The sequence below is a fragment of the Electrophorus electricus genome, chromosome 18, assembly GCF_013358815.1.
Source record: "Electrophorus electricus isolate fEleEle1 chromosome 18, fEleEle1.pri, whole genome shotgun sequence".
Classification (NCBI taxonomy): Eukaryota; Metazoa; Chordata; class Actinopteri; order Gymnotiformes; family Gymnotidae; genus Electrophorus; species Electrophorus electricus.
Window position 1 is genome coordinate 10,632,224 of NC_049552.1, and position 18,921 is coordinate 10,651,144.

The following is an 18,921-nucleotide window of genomic DNA, read 5'->3' on the forward strand; positions in this document are numbered from 1 at the left end:
AGCTCCGATGGGGTAAAAACACCCTATAAATGCATTTTTAAAGCCACGTTTTAGCAAAACAAAAAGTCATTAAAGAACAAGTCTATATTTTATTTTGACACTGAAAAGAAACAATTTAACCGCTAACAAATGATAAATTGAGTTAACAGATGATTGACATACATTCTAGCCGTGGATCAAATTTGATCAGTTAACTTGTAACCTCTGAGATTCTTTATTAATTGTGGTTTAGCACGCGCATAATTCTCTCTGACCTTCGAAATAAAAAATGACGTAATTCTTGTGACCGTAAAGCGTCACAAATGCCCGCGCGAAATACTACGCTCTTTTGAGTCGTTAGGGGCCGTTGCTTTGCAAACGTATTGCTTAAAAGGTATATGCGCTTGTTTATGAAAACAGGAAAGTGTTAGTCTAGGACTATGCACAAGATAGCCTGTTAATTTGCTTATATAGACATTCTTTTTCACTTGTTTTTGCTCATAACCTTTACCTACAATCACTGTCTGTGTTGTGGCATATGACTAGCTAGCAATTATTGCATTTATGAATTATTTGGTGAGGGCGATGTATTTTCTCCGAACGCTCCTTTTTCCTTAATTGAATGTGGAGCTGACCATGGTGCTGAAAATGTCGACGTGTGTGATACCCTGTCTGGTTAACTACAAATGCCTCTTCTCCTAGGATTAAGTTTATTTCTGCTTAGATAAGATGTTACGAATGTCAAGACAAATGATATTTGCTTGCTATCCGTTAATATATTGTGCAACGTATGGCAAAACGACATAGCTCTCCGCAGGACGATGCTGAAATACTTTTGTTATGCTTGTTTTTATGTGCCATGGCCTATATACTGTGTGATATTTTTTTTTTTGCATGATTTCTGATCTATACAGAGCAGTAAGGCTAAACGCACGTCTATACTTACCTATCTTACATGATCATGTGTACTGAAGACCACTTGTTGCATTTTTGTACCTACATAATTTCAGCTGTTTCCTGATTCCTTTATTCAGTGACGTAGCTTTTTGTCATTGACAGGACATTTAACTCTTTTTCTATAACGATCACACAAATGGTGATCTGTGAGGTGTAGTGCATTATTTGTCAACATTACTGTATCTGTGTTTCTGAGAACCCGTAACTGTGGCATGGCCAGCAGGAAGGCTCAGTATTCTGAAGCCTTGTCCCAGTTGCCACAAGTGACATTTTGGCAGCGCGATGGTGTCGCACTGAATTATTGATGAACCGACAATCAGTTGACGCCAGCTCCTGATATGGATAATTTGATTACTTTTCAGCCACGCTGTATATACGTTTTTACAAAACAATAAATAAAAATAAATTTAAATGTTATATTTTAACTTCATTTTACCTTAAAGGGTGGTCTGATTGCAGTATGAAGTAACCTTTATCTCTGCTGGATGAATAACAGAAGTCTTCTGGTTTAAGCCTGGAATGCCATTTGAGTGTTTTATCTTGGATAATTGCAATTGGGCTGTCATTGGAAAGCTCAGGGGAACCAATTGCCAAGCTTGCTGTTTCCAGGCATGGGTTTATTAGATGAGCACAAACCTGTAGGTCACCTTCAAAGCTAATTATGCCATGATTTCCTGTCCAGCAACTTTTTTGCTGATAGTTAACAGCCCAATGGCCAGCTTCTGAATTTAACAAGAAAATACAAACACTGGATATACACACATTTGAAAATTCATTTAGCTAATTCTTTGTCAATTGTGGGGTACTATGTATCTACAATATGTTTTAATGTTTATTTGTACATACAATTGATCAATTCATTAAATGTAATACATATTGCCAATGTGCCTTTCACAACATTATGACTGTGCTGTGACTCCACATTATAAGTAGCTTTTGACAGGAAGTCATCTAGGGTTCCACTAGTCATAATTCTGCACCTCGGTAGTCAAGGTTGAGGGCCAGTACAGTGACCTTAATTAATCGTACAAAGGTGGCAGCCCGAGAACAGAGCGACTTCCAAAGGGGCCTGTTGTTAGGCCTGCATCTCTGAAGGGAAGTGTATTGACTTTTACTGCATGCTCAGCCCAATGAGGGCTGGGCTGAAGGGGCATTGGGGTGGGGTGGGGTGTGGGGGTTGGTGTGCGGTGGGGTGGGGGGGTTCCAAGCAAGCAACCCGTCATTTGTTCAGAACCACAGTCCACCCCATGTGGTAGATACTGGCCAAAACACGATAGAATCATACACTGGAACTTAATATATCAGATTAATTTGGGCTGTGTTAGAACAAGTTACCAAATGGAAGCCTCGTGGGTTTGGCCAAGCAGCTTGACCTAGTCATGAAAAATGGCATAGCACTGCATCCCATTTCCCTCCACCTTCCTGTTAGTGATAAGGTCTAGTTTATTATGAATTACCTGCTTCTCATTTTCCCTGATGTTGAATAATGAAGTTCACCTGGCATGTTGCATGCAAACTTACAGTAGACTAGCTTTGTTATTGCTGAATATAGCTATCCCAATGCATTCAGCGGCCAATTCCCACTGCTCAGAAGCACGTATGCTTGCCCTCACATGCCGGGCAATTGTGCTGGTAATGACTACAAATCCCTGCTTAGTTGCCACAGAAAGTTCTTTACAATAAAGGCTCATAGCCAGAATTTCATTGCTATGCTTCACTGACCCAGCACAGGCTGGTCTGCTCAGCTCTCTCATGGAGCCAGTGGTGCAAAATCCTGTGTCACCCTCTCATCACCATCTGTTCCTTACAGGATATTCCCCCAGAGATATGGTCAGTCTTATGTCATTTCCAAAAGTATCCCTTTGTGTACAGAAGCATACACTGACTTAGATAGTGGCATGCTTTAAAAATAATTCTGTTCCATTACAGTATCATAAAAGACTGGCTTTCTTTGAAATAAACTTTCCTGTTTTCAACTGAAATGATTAGCTGTTGACCAAATTGAAATTTGTGACATTTGTTATGGGGTTTAGAGAGTTGGGTGGGGTTTCAACTAGCTTACAGTTGCTGTGTCAGTTCTGGTAGCAATTATCAAATGCGAAAGAATTTGGTCTGTCCTTCCCTATGTGTGATAACACCTGTATTCATATTCAGCCAAAGTGTGATATGATTGGCAGATATTCTGGATCCCAGCAGAGGAGTGTGAGAAAATCAGCCGGTACTGTGATGACGAAAGTGAAACAGTGTCCCAAGTGACAATGCAAGGAAATGTTATTACACTATTTTTAGCCATGCTTTCTTTCTATTGTGTATAGCATGGCTTTGGAATCTTTTATTTAAATCAAGAGTTTGAAACTGTGAACTGGCATACTATATATAATAAGTGCATAATATTTTGTATCCTCAATCAAAGCATCTTATTTATTCCATTCATTTTTCAGTTGTTCTCATACTTCAAGGAAATGTCATAATTCTCAGATCAGATAGATTTGAGAAAATGTTTGCAAAAAAAAATAGATGAATGATTTGAATATTTTAGTGAAAAATTAAACATGCACCTTGGAAAAGAAAGGAGTAGAAAAAAATAGTAAAAAAAAAATCTCATCAAAGTTTAAATTGACCTCATTGTTGGTAAGATCTGGAGAGAGAGAGTGAACTGGAATGGAGGTTGGCAGAGATGCTATGAAATGTGCCATCCGGAATGATGCCAGGAAACAGGAGTTCTAGCCTGGCATATCAACATCTGTCATGCAGTACGATATGCGTCAGTCTAGCCAGGCAAGACCTTGGACTGCATCCGCAAACTCACTCCTGCATGAAAGTATACACATGCGTGCACAAAGAGACAGGTGGCATTTTGGATTGTACTCTGGTGGACTGATTTTATTGTCTGCTTTTGCTGAACCTGTGTTTGGCTGGGCTGATTATAAACACACCTGCTCTTATACCACTCTATACGACTGTTTGCATAGCTTTCTCCTGTCTTCTAGCTCATGTGGCAGAGCATGTTGAGTTAGTAATGCTAAGGTCATGGGTTCAATTCCCATGAACTGCATGTGTTGTCATACTGATAAATACGTATCTGGATAAGAGCTGAATGCTGAGCATGTAAATTATGGGACTAGGTGGTGCAGAACCAATTTAAATGACACAGAATCCAGTATCTGAATTTGCCTGTGGTGTGGGCAGCAATCCATGGACAAAGACCAGTTTCCCACTGATGAGAAGCAAGATCGGTTTAGAGCGGATGCAATCCCACCTCCACATGGGTCACAGGATAATGAGCCACGAGGCTGGCAGCTCTCACCCCCTTCGTGATGTCTGGCCACATCCCTGTGACGGCTGTCCCCTCCTTTGTCTTTGAGGAGTGTGTCTAGTAATCTTTTAGCCAGTGATGAACCACCATGTGCATTGTCCAAGGCTCTGTTCTACTTCCTGTCCCTGCCCAGGCAGGTGGGAACATGCTTGCATGGCCGACACCCCGGATCCTCCGCTGTCGCTGCTCCGGGCGTCTGGCTCACCGTTGCTATGGTTTCAGAGGTTGAAAGGGTGGTGCAGGATCCTTTGCAAGCCTTTGCCCCCCCAAACACCCTTTAGCACAGACTGCTGCCTGAGGATGACGCAGAGTACGCACACGTACACACACGCGTGCACACACGAGTATACATAATGCTCGGCTCTAAATTTGTCAAAATTGGAGAGTGAGGAGGAGAGGAAGAGTGGATCAAGGAGTGAAGAGGAAAAGAGTGCAAATGAGTGGAGAGGAGAGAGAGAGAGAGAGAGGAAGAGAGTAAAGGAGGGAAGGAAGAGACAGGGATAAATGATTTAAGTGTTTTTGTAGTGTAATGTTTAGTGCAGTTCTTCCTGTTAAAGTTTTATACTTAATATCAAGGGCAATACATTTATTTATTTATTTATTTTTGAGAAACCACTTTAGTGGTTTGTAAAATTAACAGAGACATTTAGTATGTGGGAGAAAGCAAAGCTCCTTTCTATCATAGGTGAATAGTCTGTGGGGACAGGGGAGTATCCAAATGTGTTTTTAGATGGGTGCCACCATGTGTGTTTTTGGGTGAGTGTTCATGTGTTTTTCTTCTCTTTTTGTCCGTTAAATTCACACATTGTAGATTTGCTTATGTGGGTTCAATGTCACCGAGAATCGATTTGCTTTCCTTGACCCCCCCCCCCCCCCCTCATGGAGCTGTTTTACATGGCCATCAATCACTCCTAAGCCCCACCCACAGAATAATGGGCAACCCATCAGTCACTATATGCCACGCCCCCAGGAGTTGCTGACAGGCTACCAGTGCAGAGAGGGTACAGAGGGAAGGTCAATTTTCGCCCAGCAAATGAAATGCGCTGATGTTTCACTGCTAAATAAGTGTTGGCTTAGATAGCTCTGCCTCTATGCTTGCTGTTCAGAGATGAGGTTATCGATGAGTCAGACAGTCGGGGGATGTTGTGTGTCTGATACTCCAGAGCAATGTTTAATGGAATGTTTTTTTTTTGTTGTTGTTGTTTTTTATACTACCAGATGTTCAGTGCATCCCAGATGTGAATCATAGAATGAGAAGTAGGCACTATGTACAGTTACTTATCTTACCACATGAGCATTGACACTGTACAAACCCCACCATCAGTATATTCAGGAACTGCTATATGGACTGTATTGGCATGTAGCAAAAATGACATGTGAGATGTACAAGCCAGCTAAGGTATACCTGAAACCACGGCCCCTTTTACTGGATCCCAGCCTTCGTTTTCACTGAAACGTGTTACTTTGCTCCCTGGGCCTCAGTGGCTATTTAGTGGGTCTTTGGTGTGGAGAGAGAACCCTTCCAACAGCTGCTCTTCTAATCCTCGTTCATTCTCTCTCTCTCTTCCTCTCTATGCTCCTCTGCTCTCCATCTGTTTTCAAAGCCCTTTCCAGACTCATCCCCAAACCTCTCTGTCATTGGATGACTCTATGTATAGTGTTTTTTTTTTTGCTCTCCGAGCTAAGAATAGCCAGATGTGAACTCTCTGATCCACCTCCCCTCTCTGTAAACTCTTACTGAAGTATACTGGGCCAGCGTAAGTGTGTGTGTGTGTGTGTGTGTGTGTGTGTGTGTGTGTGCGCGTGTGGGTGTGGTGGAGGGTTCTGCAGTTTCATGCTACTTGGGCTAACTGGAAAAAGAACAGCAGTCTTTTTTTATTCATGTTTAGCATGAGTCCTCTAGTTTGGGTACATTAGCCTTAAGTGAACACCACCTTGAAAATTTCAAGATCTGCCAATACTAGCTCTAAACACATTTTTCATTTACATATTTTGTCATACAAGAGTGGATTTGGTCAGTATTAATTATGAATGACCTTAAATGGGGGGATTTTGGCCTCTGCAACCAGTGAACTGGAAAAGGCAACAAGCAAAATGGATGGATTATAATGTACCCAAGCCCACACTTTGTGTCCTGTGTACTGTGTCCTGTAAATATGCTAATGATTCAAAAAAACATTTATTAACAGTTTTCTGTTACATTTGTGCATCCCTGACATATATGCATGCAAAGACTATACAAGTGTCTCATTAAAGGGCTATGGTCTTAAGATGTGGTGCATTTTGAGAATAAATTTCATTAAAATTTAATCTTTTATACCACTTTTTAAACATGATCTATTTTAAATTCCTTATGATAAAAACTGCATTCTCAGTTACTTCAATATTCTGCTGCTTCTGTGGCCTTCTTAGTTTTTCTTAATGCTTCTCAATGCATAATTCAAATGACATTCTCGTCTTGGTAATGGTAAATATCATGTGGTATGTGTTTTTGTGTATATACCGGTTTTGTTTTGTTTTTAAAGTGGCATAAGTGCACGGAACCCTTCCGCTGAGCTTCCCCTGGATGTTGTGCCACACTTGGGCAGCAGGGGTGCTCATGCGCTAGCCAGAAGGTTGCTGTGCTTCTGCTACCATTTTTGCCTGCAACCAGGAGCACAGTCTAATACAATCTTCCCTTCAGACTCACACTGCACCCACTACAGAGCCACAGAGGCATTCAGAGTTAGCTACGATCAGTCAGAACACCCAGCGGAATGTCGGAAATGCAGGGTCGCCAGTGTTGAGGTTTAACAGACAACATTTGCCCTAGTAAGCTTGTATAATTACATATGGCTATGGCCAGCCAGGCTTCCAGATGGAGTAGGCAGAGGGTGTCAAAGTCAGTCCAGCAGAGTCACCCTGAGCTGGACCAGGCAAGGGATAACAGACAGAAATTAGAGCAGGTCAGCAAGCAGATACCAACCAGATGTCCAGAGAATGTCATCCACTTTAAAAAAAAACCCCCCAAAAAACAAGGCATCAGCTACAATAAAGAGTAGTTGATCTAAAGCGGAAACACACTATGAATCTTGCTCTAGGGCTTCAATGTTTCTTTGTCACCCTGTAACCACAGATGCCTTTAACAGCAAAGGTTGTTCAATCAACAAACCAACACTCACACATGGCACGCAGACAGGATATCTTAATCTGATGCAGTATATGCAGACAGTGTGCCAGGAAGTGTGTACTTTCATACACAGCATGCCAAAAAGGTGAGGGATTGTCAAGATGACATGCGAGGCGCATCGGGTGCTCACCGAGTCAGCCCTTTGCCAGAGGAACATTAACGCAGACTTTCCCTCATCTCAAAATGAGATGTAGGCTGTAGTTGTGTTGAAAAAATCCCGACTTCGGCAGCAGAGGGCAGACTAAGTCTCCTCTAAAGTCTGAAACGTGATTTCAGTCTTGTCATATCATTTTGCTGATATGACTTTCTTTAGTGACATATCTGGGCCCCAGCCTTAACCACTGAGCTATTACCAAGGTTCGGTTTAGAGGGATTAAATTTTTATGTGCTATCCGCTGATAGAATGTTAATTTTAAGGCACTGAAGGCACATTAGAGAAACTGATCAGAGTGCATGTACCCTCTCTCTTCTTACTCCCGGCATCAAGCATGCAAAGTTGTGTACATTAAAACCAAATTAAAATTCGATTAACCTTTTACTGCATTTCTGGACCCCATTCTTCTGTATTCTCAAAGGAAAGCAAGGCTGTCCGTTCAGGACGAGTGTGACTGTTTTTCCCTTAAAGAGAATCCATGTGGCAGTAAAGTGTCTTGTTACTGAGGTTGTGTGTTATTGACTCGATATTTAAATGATAACCAGATGCCACTGGGACCACAAAAAGGCTATCTCTGGCGCCCCCTGTTGGGCTGTTAGAACACGGACTATAATGTAAAAGACCTTTAATATTTTACTTTTTTTTCTTCTTTGTTTATTTGTTTCTTTAATTTTAACTGTGTTATCAACATGCTAGCATCTTTTCAAGCCATTACTCTCCAGTAGCAAGAGTCACTTCACTTCACTTCACTGAGTGTGTCCAGGTCATTAGCTCAGTGGTCTCCATTCAAAAAATATGCAATGCAAATGCAAAAAGCAGAGCTTCCTGTGTGTCATATCGTCTGCATGCCCAGCCTGTTTCTTGCATCGGTTCTTAATTTATCTTCCACTTACAGCGGGCCATGCTTGAAGCGTGTCGTGCACAACTAACGCTCCTTTCACACTCCCATCTGTAAGAAACCTCAAGGAGGCGTGACTTCAACCGTGTGCGAGCGTGTTAGCCAAGTGAGAACGCCATTTCTCTCTTTTCACTGCCCCGTTCTCTGTTTTGGAGCCAGACGCAGCATGACAAGTGCCACCCTGAGAACGTGCAGAGCGACTGCATTTATACAAACGTGTGGAACTAAGAAATGGCTATTTCCCATCGCTGGTGCAGTCCCTCGCCCAAGATTACTTCAAATGAGCCTGTGAATTATGGACCAGTAAGGCTTTTGCAAAAAGGAATATAACCGCCTACTATTATGAGCCTGAATTCAAAGTGTAAGACGTGGCTATAAGACCATCACTAGCACATTCTAAAGGCCTAAGAGCATATTAAAATTAGTATATTATAACACAATCATCTATAGCACCATTACAACAGAGTCATTCATTCAGTCATTCATGTGATTTTGCCCTACGGAGGATAGAATACCAACATATGATGTGGTGTGAACATGTTAGGATCAAATGTGACTAAACCAATGTTTATTTTTAACTCTTTTCGAACTCTGTTTTCCTATTCGTGGCAAACTGGGAAACTGAGTCATCACCGTTCTGCGCCTGCTTATTGCTTGGCTAACTACACAGCAATCTTCCTGTGCAATCAGCATTTAAAGTTAACACTGCCAGTTAAAGCAGCACTTTGCAGTGTTCCTCATCCTGCCCTTCCAGAGGGCACGAGGTCCCTGCTCTAACTGAGTGGGCAATGATGATGATGATGATGATGATGAAGAAGAGGGAGAATCACCTTTATATAGAATTCTTTAAACAAAGTTTATAAAAGTGCTTTACAGAAAGTTAAGAGAAGCGAAATAAGTTGAAATGGAATATATAAGGATAAGGACTAAGAAAACAGGAAAGAAAGACAAAATACAAGAGCAATGAATAAATACACAAAATTAAACACATGAAAGACGATATATAAAACATATATAAAATAACATCATAAAATATGTAAAAATATATAAAAGAATAAAATACATCTGCAAAAAATAATGTGCAGCTCCCTCTGGCTTGAGTGTGGTTCTGCCTGCAGTTTGTAATGTCCATACCAAGTGAGGTTTGAACTGTGACCAGTGGATTGACAAGCAATTTAGGACTTATAGTGGTGGAAAGAAAATGTATGTGTGTATGCGTACATTCGGTGAATGAGTGTGTCTGTATTTGTGTGTGCTTGTCAGTGTCTGTGTGTTGTCAGGGTGTTGAATGCTAATCCGAAGCTGATGGGTTGTGAGCCCCTCACCCAGACAGTGGTTGATACCGTAACACAGGGTCAAGTTTCCCAGAACGCTCTGCAGGAGTGCTCTACAGGACGTCTCTGGTTCAGTTTCAGGACTTCTTTTACAGTGGAAGATGCACACTATTATACTCTGACTCAGTCTCTCTCTCTCTCTCTCTCTCTCTCTCTCTCTCTCTTTCTCTCTCTCTGTCTCACACACACACACACATGCTGCACTTTGTGCAACTATTTGGATATTGATTACACAGTGTTGAAGGAATGGTAAATGCAGAAAATCAACCTCTGTACTTTCCATGATGATTTATTGAGTTGATAAAATGCATTTTCAGCATATCAGCCAAAATTAGAGCAATTTTCTCTGGCAAAATATTATTACCTGCTAAGAATTTAGTGTGCAGTGTGTGTATGCCACGGTTAACATACTACACACAGCCACAGATAAGGACAGACTCTCACACACATCATGCAGCGTGAGCCCACAAACTATACAAGATTGTACACACAAACACAATTCAAAAATGCATACTCATCTTACCAGCAAAACAATATTATTTTTAAATATACATTCTCTCATACAATCTATATTCTCCACACACACACACACACACACACACACACACACACACACACACACACACACTCACACGCACGCACCCAGACGGACACAGTGGGGGGAAGCCCTTAATGGAAACCATTGGCAGGGAGAATGCTGAGTCTCGGTGTGTGGTTAGGATCACAATCAGGTCCACTTACAGCTGGCTCCATAACCCCCCCCCCCATCGTCAGCTGTTGACCCGGTGCACATCCCTGCCTCACACACTCACCAGCCCTCCAGTCACGGTGCAGCATGAAGACCCGCAAGCTGTCCCGAGTGGAACGCCTGTGGATCGTAAGCCTCTTTCTGTGAATACCTATACCTAATGGCACTTGCTGACCATTGATGGAATTAATATAGCTTTCAGCGCTAACTTGATTGCGTACATGTTTGGTAAGCAGCAGGTGTGCATGTTTAATGTCTTTAATCTGTTTCTGCATTTGAACGGTGCAGAACTGTTCAGATGCCAAGGGTCAGACTTGCTCTGTGTAAACTGGACTTTGCGTTGACTTTGAATTGTCATAGAAAGTTAGTTTGCATAGTCAACATAGTTTGTGTACTGCTGAATGCCTAAGGGGTATTTAAGATGCCTACCAACCTGTCATGTCCCATAGAAGGAGGGGTGGCTATGGATAACCAGTGTTTCTCATGGCCCTGAGCACTCTTTCTCGCATGGAACATTGCATCAGCCTTGCAAATGGTCTCCAAAATCTCCCCGAACCTGCACCTTCCATAGACCAAGTCTGTATGCATGTTTACGCTGACTTGCCCAGCTTTTACTCCTCGCATTTAAATCTCGTGTTATCGGCCAGTCTGAGGCTGGCTTGGCTGAACCTCTGAGAGGGAGACCCCTGGGGGCGGTCGGGTGCTCTCGCGCGGTGCAGCGCTTCGGTCTCACCGTGTTTGCAGCTATGTCACGAAACCGCTCGCGTGCACTCAAGCCGGCTCGCCCGTTTCATCTTCTTCAGATGTCCCTGTCAGCGAGAGTGTGAGCATCCCTGCTTCATTTTGCAGAGGTCGGCATCCATTAGCTCTCAGGAATATTCAATAACGGCCTGCATCAACACACTTATGCTGGAGCTCCAGGGGGTGGAGGTGCCCCCACCCCCCCACCCACCCACTCTAGCCCTTAATGCACAAAGTATTTAAAAGAAATTTTGACGTGCATGGTCAGCCACTTTCCTCTGGGTCTGTGCCCTTGGTAAATGCATGTTGGTCAATACACCATAACAGGAGGGACCATAAATGCCACAATTTGGAGTAGCTTCCCTTGTGCGACTTCTTAATGAGTTTTACGTACTGTGAGTATTTTGTCCTGCTTTCTTTTTGAGATGTCATTGCTGTAACTTTACTTTTCGTGAACATCATCCTTATGTACACGTATTAAAATTCTTTGCTTTGTATAATCAAATTCATAGCAGGTGATAGCAATGATAGCATTCTATTCCTCATACAAATGAACACTTCTCAATGGGGCCCATAGACCAATCATATATAGACCTTTTAAGAACCTAAAATCCACATTATAAGACCTTGAGTTTCAGTTTAAAAAGCAGAATGGAATTTGGCTTTGAATGGAACAAAACGTTGCCTTGTATCTTTCATGGCCTTGTATAAGACTTTTGAGTTAAACTGGCCAGTTTGACCCATTGCATGGTTTTAATGTGGCTCTTCTGAGGTGTCTCTGCATGCTAGTGATGGTGGTGATGGAGGACAGTCGTCAGTCAGGAAGGACCAGATGGTGTTGTCTGCAGGTCCTAGAGCCCCTGGTGGCCAAATGCAGGACATAACACAAAGTCTGGCAAACTCTTCAACCCAGTAACCTCAAAGGCAGAGATGGACATTTTTGGAGTCAATTTAGATCAGGCCAAAAGAATGAGAGAAAACAGATTATTGTGGTTACTTGGCTGGATTTCGTTATGTGTGAAAAAGTCTGCATAATCTCCTTTATAACTCCGCACCTCCACTGCAGCTCAGCCCACTGCACCTTCAAAGCTCTTCCGTTAAAGGAGAATACTTTGTGTGCATAAACTGACCCACATCCATAAGCCACCAAAAGACCCATAATCGATGGGGTAAAAGACTTTATCGACCCCTCATTGCTCGTGTGCATGTGACTACCCGGTACAGGGCCTTCATTTCTTTGGGTTTGGTATTTTATCCTAAACCACAAAGCTTTAAGGTTTAGATGTTGTGTTTGAGAAAGCAGAGGCAACCGCACTTCTCTTTAGAGGTGTGTGAGTCCTGACACTCACTGGTCACACAGCATTGTTGCACTCTTCACACCCTCTTACCTGCACTCGTGGCAGCCTGTGGCCCCTGGACATGGACACCGGCCGGACAGGGACAACTTTCAGCTTTTCCGCTCCAAATGTGGCCCCCGGAAACCTAGCCCCGCCCCTCTTTCATCATGTCCACAGGAAGCTACTTACCAAAGCTTTCCATCACACGGTACTGTGTCAGGCTCAAGTGGTACTGGCGTCTGTCCTCCCATTTTCCAACAGCACAGCAAATCATGACATGGCCTGGATTCCAGTCCTAGAGGACCAAACAAAGCAACCCTTTGCTGTGTTTTTATAAGTGTGGGACATGACAGCCATTACACTTCCTGTGAGTCACGGGTTGGAACACCGTGGCTTGTTCAGTTGTTCAGAAGTGTGATGCTCAGCATTTGCAATTACCAGGCAAAACTGTGATTAAAGGTGTGATGTGCGGTTTTTATACGCTTTATTTAATTGAGTGGCTGAAAGGTATGAGCTATTTTTCCCCTGTACATCTCCTTATGTTCTTATGTTCCTTGCAATAAAAATCCTTTCACATTCTACAAGATAAAAATTATATAAAGCATTTTTGTAAGTTTTATTTTTAAATGCCCACATGAATGAAGTACGTTAAGTCTTAACAAAGCATATTTAGCATTTTAATGTAATGTAAAGGTTGTACCAAATCAGAAACTAAAATAACTGATTACACAAGAAGGAGAAATGGCTGATGTATGGTTTTTCATTGCAACGGCTAAAATGTTCTTAAATTTGTGTGCAAGCATTCTGTGTAGCCTAGGCATTCTTGAGCTGGTATTACTGACCAAAAGTTCAAATATTTTTTGTGCCCTTTTCACTGTTCTAAAATATTCTATATGGCCAAAGGTATGTGGACATCCATCCTAGTTACCATCCTGGTAACAAATGTATAAAGTCAAGCATATAGCAATGCGCTCTCTATAGGCAAATGCTGGCAGTAGAATGGGCCATACTGAAGAGATCGGTGACTTTAAATGTAACGGAGGGCTCCTTTAACACAAGTCAATTTGTGAGATTTTTGCTCTGCTACATCTACGCTAGTCAACTGTAAGTGCTAATATTGTGAAATGAAAGCATCTAGAAGCAAGAAAAGTTTTGTTCCAAATGGTAGACTCAACCATTTTAATGCTATATTAATTCTGTTAATTCTACAGCATGAAAATTCATTTTTGACAATTATATGCTTCCAGCTTTGGTAACAGTTTGGGGAAGGTCCTTCTGTGCTGGCATGACTCTGCCCATGTGCAATAAACAAGGTCCATAAAAAGATGTTTTGACAAGTTTGATGTGGATAAGTCTGATATGGAGAGGAAATACGTGTATTTTGAGACAAGACATAGTTTGCGGAATTACTTGCATGTCTTAAGAACACAGAGGTAAAGCTGCTGTTTTTCCAACACATTGTACGTGACACCACATACAATAAACTCCTTTACGCTTGTCAGAAGATTCCAGAGCCACACTCCAACATGAAGGCAGGCTTGCCTTGTGCCAAACACACAAGGCTAGGGAACCGCTGACTCTGCACAGTTATTTATGTTTTCCAAGTGAAAATAGCTGTATGCTGAAGTAGCTTTAGTTTGTTCCTTTTGGTAATAGCAGTGCTGCTTTAAAATCCTGTGTTCCAGTCTCTAAACGGCACCGTCTGGCAAATTGCCACTATTTACATTTATGGCATTTAGTAGACGGCCTTATCCAGAGCGACTTACAAAAGCGCTTTGTCATTTACTCATAGAATATATCCTAGTACGGTACACTAGGTTAGACTCAAACATACCAATGAACTGGAATACTGTAGAATACAGGGATGAATGCTGATACCTAGAAGTACAAAATACATAAGGTCTATCTTAAACAATGATAAGTGCTATAAACAATAAGCGCTAGCATTTGTTAAACAACATAAACAACATAAACAATACCTTACAATAAGTACTAATTTAGTCAGTCAGTATGGGAGCAGTGTCAGTTGTCCTTTAATATTCTGCAAATAGATGGGTCTTCAGTCTGCATTTGAAGACTGCAAGGGACTCTGCTGTCTGGACAGCAAGTGGGAGTTCATTCCACCATCTTGGAGCCAGGACAGGAAATAGTCTCAATGCTTGTCTTCTATTAGGCCTGAAGCAAGGAATTTCAAGCCAAACCATACTTGAGGTTCGAAGTACTCAAGGTATGGCTCGAGCAATGACTACTGACCTAATGTATGAAGGGGCTAGTCCATTTTTGGCTTTGTAGGCAAGCATCAAGATTTTAAATCTGATGCGTGCAGCTACAGGGAGCCAGTGAAGGGAGCGCAGCAGTGGAGTAACATGTGAACTTTGGAAGATTGAAGACCAGTCGTGCTGCTGTATTCTGAACAAGTTGTAGAGGTTTGATGGCTCTTAGAGGAAGACCAGCAAGTAGCGAGTTGCAGTAGTCTAGTTTTGAGATCACAAGAGACTGCACAAGCACCTTGGTAGCTTAGTGCGAGAGAAAGGTCCGAATCCTTCGTATGTTACAAAGGAGGAATCTGCAAGACTGGGTTAGATTAGAAACATGATTTGAGAGTGACAACTGGTTGTCCAATGTTATGCCCAGGCTACGGACAGCTTCAGATGGTGATACCAGGGAGTTCTCAAAGGAAACTGAGGTCATGGTAAGGGTTGGGAGTACCTGGGATGAAGAGAAGCTTGGTTTTACTGGGGTTGAGCTTCAAGTGGTGGGCTGTCATCCATGACGCGATGTCAGTCAAGCATGCTGAGATACGTCTGGAGACCTGCATGTCAGAGGGTGGAAAAGAAAGAAATAATTGATTGTCATCAGCATAGCAGTGGTAGGAGAAACCATGAGAAGATATTACATCACCAAGAGAATGAATATACAAAGAGAAGAGAAGGGGCCTAATACTGAGCCATCCCTCCAGATAGGACTGAAACCATCTCCAAGCAGAGCCAGTCACACCAAGCCTGGAGAAAACAGAGAAGAATATTGTGGTTCACTGTGTCAAAGGCTGCTGAAAGGTCTAGAAGAATCAAAACATGAGACACAGACATTTCCTTTGAGCGTTTTGTACACGGGCTGATGAATTGCATTCTGGTTGATTGCACTGTGGCCAAGCTTTGAAATGTTAGATCTCTCAAGCAAAGTGAAAAATAACAAATTAAGGATATATTTCTTCAACTGTCTTCTAGTTGTGAGAACCTAGTACACCCCCATATACTTTATGAGAATTGTTATTGCTAAGGACTGGCTGATGCACAAGGTTAATGTGGACTAAATATGAACAGACTAAATACGAACAGAACAGTTTAAAATGCGAAACTGTTTTCAGGTCCTTCCCCACTCCCACCCACACCCCCACCCCCACCCCCCAACCCCACCTTCATGGCTGCTGTGTAGGAGCCTGTCATTAGATGTTGTGGTGTTGTTGAGGGGTTTTAATGATTGAACTGCAGAATGCTTGTGTCAGTACTGAGGAGAATTCCTTCTAAATCTGGCTGGAAATAGTACAGTGAAGTACAGTGGCTAGAGAAATTCTGAGTGCACTCTTTTTAGTATTGAATTGCTGTCTGCAGGGGCACAGAATCAAACATTCTCAAACGTACTTCACACAGTATGACCTTGTTCATATCTTGCATGACCTTGTTCATATCTTGCATGACCTTGTTCATATCTAGTGATGTGAGCCTTTGGACTCATTACCATCGTTTATTTTTGTTGTTGTTAAGCTTTTCCAAGCAAGCAGACATGCTTGCACTTTCTCTGGCCACTGCCTGTGCACCATTTTACAGTGTATGGTGGAACACAAATCCTGGTTTATTCCAACATAGCACCTCTTTCTATCCATACTTATAGATCCACCCCAAAAATCACATTTTCCTGCTTTTTTCTGATATTGTTTTGTCTTTGATCTCTCACCAATTTTGTCCTTTGACATTCCTTTTCTGCCACTTCGAATTAAACTTACTCTCCTCCTTCCCCTCGATGGCTGAAATCCTCTTCCGACATTCCATTTGGTCTCTTATTAATCGGATCTCGACTTTCTGCACTGATCACCTTTGGCAGTGGAGTTCCTGCTGTCAATAATTCCTCTTTTATTGTTTTTTTGGGCATTCTTGGTGGTAGATTGCCATGGTTACAGAAGGGCTTATTAATAACTTTTTTTTTAAGTGCCTCTCCCTCAGTTTTATTGCCATCAAGAAGAAAATTGATTAGGAAGGCTGAAGTCCAGAAGACCTATAAATCGTTGAAATTGAAATTGCAGCATTTAAGATAATGATCCTTTAATGAGTGCTGAATCATCCAAAGGGCGGCAGGGGGGGTTCCAGTGTTTTAAAATTCAGCTCACAGTTCACAGTTCATCATTCTCTCAGCTGAGAAGCCTTGGTCAGCTCCTGCTTTGCCGGAAACTGCAGTATAAATTGCGAAAAATATTATTTTGTTTTTGTTCCATCTTTTTTTTTTCTTTCTTTCAGTGGACAGAGTGTCTCAGGATGAGGACCATTTTTACGCACTGGACTTATGAATATAAGTCACGTGTATGCAGGATGTGTAAAATTTAGAATTAAAATTTGGAATAAAAAATGCACAAAGAAATGTCCTTTATCATAACTGAAAATGTGGTTAGATGGATAAGGACCAAGTCCTTATATATGTCATTCTAAATCCATGTCCTATTGAAGCATTAAAAATGTTTTGTCAATCATCAGATAATTAATTTAGATAGCTGGTCATTGTTTACATAGATGTTAAGTAGATAGGGAGCTATGTATTAGTAGGGACCAAGTCATTTTAGAGAATGAGGCTAAGAAGCACACAGGTTTTTGAAATTGAATTTATGATTAATTACTACAAATTATAATTCTCGGTATTAGCTGTGAATACAGTAGTATGCAGTAGTTCTCCTGAAGGAAAGCACAAACATGCTCTCTCTGGGATATTATCAGGCACTACTCTGGTCTCCTTCACCAATTCAGTGCTCGATTTTCTGGTCCCTTTTGCAATTTGAACAAGCCCAATACTTGAGAATTGGTACCAAAAATACTATTGAATAACACAGAGCCATAAGATTGCCTTCATTTCTTTTCATATTGTTGAAGCATGTTACCATTCCCTGTCAATCTAGCATTCAGAGAATAGATCAACCCAGAATCCATTGCTGGTCTGTTCAATGCCTACCTCTGCACCTACCTCTGGCTCAGCTTCTACATGGACACTGCTATGATTAGCCTTTCTCTTAACACGATAAACCATCACACTTCTGTCAGATTAAAATGACAGCATGAGAACCTAGAACCTAACCGAACCTCTCTAAGTCTATTAACACAGCAAGAGTTTTGCCATTCAGAAGCTCTCCCACATTAACCCTCACTGTGGAACACTGGGACATCCGAGGATGGCACCAGCCAGATGGCGATAGGCCAGAGAGTAGAATGGGTGGCTATCCTGGCTCCGGATGAAACAGGGGTTTACATGAAATGAAAACAAGCAATATGTATAAATGCACTATACAGATGACTGTTTGATCAAGCCAAGAGGATTTTGTCAGGGCACAAGAGCATCTTGTCCGTGCAAAATTCTTTTTGTCCCCCAATTTTTTTGCCACTAAGTTGTAGCCAATTATTGCTCACTAGCTGCATCTCTCCCTGTGATGTGATGGCTATCAAACGTGTGAAACCGATGGCTAACCTATGCACGTGACCCTAATGCACCTTTTTTGTGCTGCCGCTCATGCAGCGTCAGAGGACAGCTGAAGAATGTCGCTGATCAGTAGAGGGGCAAAACACAAAGCTGTCTTTACCAATCAGAAAGCAGGATGAGGTATGCCGTCTTGGACTCCTGGCCACAAATGATCATGGCATCCTAAGACTCGGGGCCGTTACCAACTCAAATTAATATTCTACAATAACTGACTGCATGCATAATGAGCTAGGAGTATGAAGCACCATTTTGAAGTATTTCTTAGCAGCATTGGATAGAACAGCTATTTCATGTGATTGTAGTCTAGTGGATCCGCGAGTCAGACTGTCGGAAAGCTCGGTTTCTTCCCCTGGGGCTAATGCCTTTGTGTCCTTCATCACTCTGTCTGTCTCTCTTTGTTGGAATTTGCATCACATGAACGCCACTGTTAGTAAACAGAGGAAGACCAGATAATGTTCCGTTAAATCCATTATATGCTGACCGTCTAGCTGCCTTAGATTCTCTTATTATCTACTGTTCTTTTCCTCATTCACTTGCTCTTCAGAGATGATC

General features: G+C 41.9%; 1 protein-coding gene across 2 annotated transcripts in view; it reads left to right on the top strand.

The window, feature by feature from the left end:
• dpp6b (dipeptidyl-peptidase 6b) overlaps positions 1–18,921 on the top strand; it is a 100,400-nt gene that overhangs the window by 24,207 nt on the left and 57,272 nt on the right. The window lies entirely within an intron of this gene.